Below are 6,493 nucleotides of genomic sequence, written 5' to 3' on the forward strand. Positions count from 1 at the left end.
AGTAGCAATCATGGTTAAGAAATACATCCCTCTAACGCATTACCAGGGTGGGGGGCACGAGTCCTCAGCCTGAAATTTATAAAAAAACAAAACCATTTTTTTCTTTTTTTAAATAGCGGAAAGGGGCAGGGGCGGCTCACAGGGTCGGACTGGACCATAACACTGTTTCAGGCACCAATGAAAAAGTGTCCCACAGTTGCAAATGGCAATTCATTCCTTTAGTGACAGACTGTTTGAATAGCACCCAAGGGAGTGTTTTTTGTAAAAATGTAAGCAAATAGCGATATTTAAGGAATATTTTTTTTTTATTTTTTTTATTTTTTTTATTGGTTTATTCAACCTTTAAAAAGAGACAAACAAAACAAGAAAGGAATACATCACATATGAATTTTTTTGTTTCCCTCCATCCATCCCTCCCTCCACCATTGACGTCTTAACATCTCTATTGGTACGTCCATCGTGGCGCGTTAAGAGGTAGGTCCGATGACGACAGGTATAGATTTCATGTCTTTGATTACACCCAATTTTACTTTTTGGTCGTCCAGACGTCCCTTTACTACGCACAGAAAGTTTGTTAATGCAAATAGGACTGCTCTGTTGGACCCCTCAAATAGAGCTGTCCACCAGTCATCCGCCGTCATACATTGGTGTTCATTAATCAGGGCTCCAAAGTTGGTTTCTCTTTGTTGTTGAAGAGTTTGACAAAACAATATTAGGTGTTTTAAGGTCTCCTTATTCTTACTGCAGAATCTACACATTAGATCAGTGTCAGCACACTTCACCCAACTGCTCACTCGCTCTTTTGTTTCCATCATGTTTAGCCTGAAGCGCATGTATAAGGATCTTGCATGTTGGTCCGGAAGTAGGGTTAGATAAGTGTGCCTCTGACCATAAGCTTTAGCTTCACCTGGGACCTCTTGCATTAGTTTCGATTTGGCTCTTAGTTCGCAAGTTTTGATCCAATCCGCTCTCCAAATTTTATTTTTTGCCAACTCGGGATTCTCAGTTAACGTTATAATGGAAATGTCAAACTCCTTTAAAAGTGCTTGGCAGAGGAGATTCCACTGAAAAAGAACCGTGTAGTCTTTGGCAGTGTCCGGCTTATGTAGAATATCGAATTGGATCGCTGTGTTTTTTATCATTGTTTTCCTAAACAGACACAGTAGGTTCCAGGTAACTCTTGCGTTTATCGAGATAAGGCCCAGTTCGTATCGGAGACAGACCGTCGAGGTACCTTTGGGAAGCTGTAGGACTCGCATCCAGAATATATTTTCTAGTGAATTCCACAGGTCGCTTGTGCAACCAAATGCGTTTTCACCGCCATAGATCAGGGCGGGTACCACTTTTTGTTGGAAAAATTCAATTGTTGGTTTTAAGGAACATTTTCCAAATTTTTTATTGATTAACAACGCTTGGCAAGCCATCTGTCGACATTTGCTTTTCACCACTTCAACCCATGGCGCGTCATTTCTGCTAGCACTGATATTCATGCCCAGGTATGTGGAGTGTTTTACGATCTGAAGTTGCTCATTGGCAAGACACCATCTGTACGTCTTTCCTCGGGAGATACAGCCTTGTAGTTTCTCAAAAATTAGAATTTCACATTTTTGTTTGTTGATTTGAAGACCATTGGCTGTGGTATAGATGTCAAGACAGTCTAGTTTACGCTGAAGACCTATGGGAGTCAGGTCGAGCAAAATAAGATCATCAGCGTAGGCCAGGTAGTTGATGGGCGAGCCATGTAAGGAAACGTTGTTGTACCAATGAATGCTGCATTTACATCAGATATAAAAAGATTGAAAATGATGGCTGCCAATGGGCAACCTTGTTTCACTCCTTTATGTGTGCTGATGGGGGCAGATAACGTTCCTTTAGTGTCCAAACGGATCCTGATCAAAGTGTCCGTGTGTAATTCACGAATTGCTTCCACTAAGCTGGGAGGACAGTTCCATCTGATGAGTTTGTCCCACAACAACTCTCTGTCTATGCTGTCAAACGCATAAGACAGGTCTATCAGAGCCAAGTAGATCTTTTGATTGGTTCTGATTGCTTCCATCTTTATGAGGTTCAGTACCAACAGGTTTAGACCGCATCCAACCCCTTTCACAAACCCCGCTTGTCTGGGGTCTACGTGGTTATTGTCATTAGCCCATCTTGCCAGTTTTTGTTGCAAAAGGGTGGCGTAAATCTTCCCCAACACATCGAGAAGCGCTATGGGCCTATAGTTTTTTGGGTTTGAGCGGTCTCCTTTTTTAAAAATAGGGACCACCACAGCGCTTTTCCAAGACTTTGGGGTTGATCGGCTCATAATGACTCGGTCAAACAGAATAACGCAAAAGTCTGCCCATAAATCTGTTTTTTTTTTAGCGTATAGTTTGTTAGGCCATCGGGGCCGGCGCTCTGGAGTCATGCACATTCTTAATTGCTTCCAAGATGTCACTTCTTTCAAACACCAGGTCCCACTTGTTTGACGTCATAGGTACCCAGGGTGGTACGGTTTGTCTCTGCACAAGAGGTTTGTGTAGAACTTCGACCAGTCATCTTCGGTGACTGCAATGGCCTGGAGCGCATATTGTGGAGCCATGGTGTTATTTATCAGTTTCCAATAGCCCGCTGAGTTTTTCCCAGCCATTTTTTGCAGCATATCTTCTGAGTCGTTTTGTAGCATGATCGCTGCATGGGATTTAAGCCATTTTCGATATTTAGCCTTGATCGCTCTTTTGCACTCTCTCAAAGTAGCGGTGTATGGTCCTTTGAGTTTTCTTAGTTCTTGTCTCATCGCTCTTTTTCGTTGAAGAATGGACACGTCGAATTTGTGTTTTGGACAAAACTTGACGTGTTTTAAGTTGCGTTTACGTTCCTCAAAACTGGACAAAAGATGTTGATATTCTAAAGATTTTGTAGTGTGTTGAAAGGCGTTAGAGATGGCCGCTACTTCTGTATCCGCAAGATTTAGTCGGATCCTGCCGGTCCCAGTGCACACCACAAACGGCCAGCAGGTCTGACCACCTGAACAGGGGTGGTAGATTGACAGTTTTACCATGTCATGGTCGCTGTGTTTCATTTTAATGACTTCAAGTTTCGACGTTCTCTTATGAATATTTTCAGTCACAAATATGTAGTCAATGACCGATTTTTGGTCAGCTCTTCTCCACGTAGGACAGGCCCGGATGTCGCCTACCGTTTGTCCGTTAAGCATGTTCAAGCCTCTGAGATCCAGTTCCAGACACCATTGGGACGCAGCTTGTTCGCGTTTGCTATCGCCTCTGTTTTCACCGTTTGGAACAACATCTGGGATACAGACAATGTTCAGATCTCCACATACAATTAAGTCTAGCTGTTGCTCCTTTGTGAGTAAATCATCGATCAGAGTTGTAACGTGGTCGATAAAGGGGAGCTCTTCATTGTGTCTATGGTTCCAGTATAAGTTGATAATATACACGCAAACTTCCTTGTTGGTGTCTTTCTGGTAGACACCAACGGTGGAGACCTGAATTAGTGGTGATGGATTATAAGAATTCACAATCCGATGTCCAGCGCCTTTCCTCACAGCCAAAAGAAGGCCAGCCATCGGCCTGCCCTTTGTTTGTTTTATAGAAGGATTAATGGCTACTTCGAATCCTTCCAACAATGGACTTTGTGTGAGCCATGTTTCTTGTAAACACAGAATGTCTAGATTTGAGGCCCATGTTGTTTCAAACAGGTGCATGAAGCCTCTAGTGTTCCATGAGCCTATAGTACATGTATAGGTACTTCCCAGTTCCTGGCATTATTTCATCGATTCTGTGTTTAAAGTTTTGGCCAACCAGGACCAATCGTCGCATTTGTCTGTTGTGGTGACAGGAGTCCTCACAATGTCTCGTGTAATAGACGGACTTACCATTCCGTTGACTGTTATTCTTATCAGATCACCCCCATTGGGAAAGTCTGCTAAGTCCCAATTTCTGGGAGGGCTGGACGCATTACTTTCCTTTGGATCTATATCTGTGCTGTTCTCGTGATCTCCAGAAGGTCTTTGGTTCGCTGCGTTCGTCGATCTGCTACGTGACCTCTCTTTAGGGTAGACAAGCCGAGCTCCTCCTTCGGCTGTAGTTATGTCAAATCCTAGGGACATCAACACTGGTCCAGCATCCAGTAGTGCGTCAGCTATGATCTTAGAGTGTAAGTGTAGAATCACAGCGTCAGTTTTCATTTCGTTCAAAAATTCCACTATTTTGAGGTCTTAAGAAGTTATCGCACGTAGACTGGGAATCAGCTGACACAGCCGAAGCACGTTATGTCGATTTAATATCAGATCGTCGGAAGATTCTATGTGTTCCAATATCAGACGATGAGCTGCTTGCCGCGTCGATATTTGTTGTATTCTCTCCTTTGCTGTTATTTTCTGAGGCTGTTTATTTGAGCGGTTCACCCGCTCTGTTTGGTTTTTGGTTTTATCTGTAATTGACAGTGGCTTATTCCCAGTTTTGCTCTTCGTGTGGGCACCGATAGTTGCAGCCTGTATCACACATTTTGGGGCTTGCCACTCAGTGGGCACAGGCGATGATTCAATCGCGACCTGCGGACCTGATGGAGGGTTCTTTATGCGGGTCTTGGCAGCGAGCATCCATCTTTTGTCGTCCAAAGTCACGAAACGGGGAGTCTGCAAACCATCGTCTATGTTCAACAGCGACGGTGGTTTGATCAATTGACAGATTCTAGAAACTCCCTTAGGCAAGTTCACAATAGTAGACTCCTGTAGACTGGACTTCAAGGGTGAGATAAGGGGGCTCTTAACATCTTCCTGTGTTAGATTGTCAGGCACATCTGAAACAGTCTGGGCTGGCACAACAGAGCAAGACTTGGATCCGCCCGGCAGAGGTGACACTGACATGTCTCGGACGATGAGTTCATCATCATCATACACAGATACGTTCATTAGGTCGTCGGAACCGTCGATAATACAGTTTGATGTCTCCTTGGTTTCTAATGGTACTGGTTTTGCTGTGCTTTCATCCAGATTTTTTTCAAGGATGTTATCCTTGGTGATGGAGCCGTTGACAGTTACATTAACTGTTTTGATGTTACATAAGAATTTTCGAGAGTCGATACCTCTTCTCGCTTTCCTTGCAGGTTGATTTTTAGATTTTTTGGGTAAGCCACCTTTGATTTGCTGTTTTGCTGAAGGGATCTTTTGTGCAGCAATAGTCTCCTTGAAGATGTCATATATGGGAGGCAAAGGACTTGTCCTCGCAGGTGGGGACCTCGATTGTAAATGGGGACAGGGCGGTTCTTGATTAGGGATCGACTTTGAAGTTGATGCCAGTTGGGAATTATTTAGTGCCAAGTTCGTAACAGCCTGACTCTCTTTTAATACGGCTTCAAACGGAGTGCTAAGCTGACATTCGTCAACCAACCTGATGATACCATACGGTTGTGTGGAGGATCTTCTAACTTTCTCCTTAGACCCAGGTGTCAAAGTAAGGTCAATCGGGTTTGTGGTAGCAAGGTGGGGAACAATGGGCTCTAGGGTTCCCGTGTTACTTGATGCTGGATCTTTTTGCACATGGGCAGGTTCACTTGCTGTGTTAAAAGCAGCAATAATGTTACTGCTGCTGAAATCATTCTCTGGTGGATTAGTTGAAGCGCTCCTCCCAGGACCGGTTGAAGTAGATAGTATGACATGTGGCCGTGATGCCTGGGATGTAACATTGGGGGTAACTGCCCCTTGATGGACATGTTCCTTTTTTTGTTGTTTGAAGATGCCCAGCACTTCTTTAGCTACCTCAGCTAGAAGTTTTTTTTCTAGATTTGCGTTTTTAGCATGTTCTGACAGTGTTTCAAGTGCCCAGTCTGTTTTTTTGTGTAACTCTTGAAGGGCTTCCTTACAGTGGAAGGTTTGTTTTCAATGGTCTCCAGTTTGTTGTTCATGGCGATCAACACCCAGGACAGCTCTTTTATATTGTCGTTAAGGTTCTCATACATTTTGATGAAAGGTGCAGTGGAATTGGCCATGGATGAAATAATAATTGCTTGTAGATCTTTGGAATACTGAACTGTTCTTGGAACTTCCAGGTTTTTAGGGTCGAGTTGTGGCACTCTCCTACCACAGTGTGTCGGGCGTCGGATCTTAGGGTAGGGGCGTTCCATTATGGACGAGTCTGTTGAAGCTTGATCAGAAGAGGAATCCGTTGTACAAGAGGTAGCTTCAGTGGCTTGCCTTGGGAATGAGGAGGTGGCTGGCGTACCCATGTGGTTGCTGGCTCTATGGTGCTCATTTTTTGTTTTTTATTTTGAGAACAGCTCAGGCTGGGAGATATGCTCCCATCGATCATCCTGCGTTTGTATAGGGAGCTTGACCTTAAGGTGGTGACTGGGGGCTGCGTTGTAGAAGGGCAAACGTCCGAGCCAGAATGGTCGTTTACATGAGCATGCAGAGCCGAATCTCCATTTGGTATGTTTTTAACAGCTCTTTCTTTGTTTAGGCGAGTGAGGTCAAGTAACAATTTATTGG

The sequence above is a fragment of the Ambystoma mexicanum genome, chromosome 3p, assembly GCF_040938575.1.
Source record: "Ambystoma mexicanum isolate Mex_15411 chromosome 3p, UKY_AmexF1_1, whole genome shotgun sequence".
NCBI classification, from domain to species: domain Eukaryota; kingdom Metazoa; phylum Chordata; class Amphibia; order Caudata; family Ambystomatidae; genus Ambystoma; species Ambystoma mexicanum.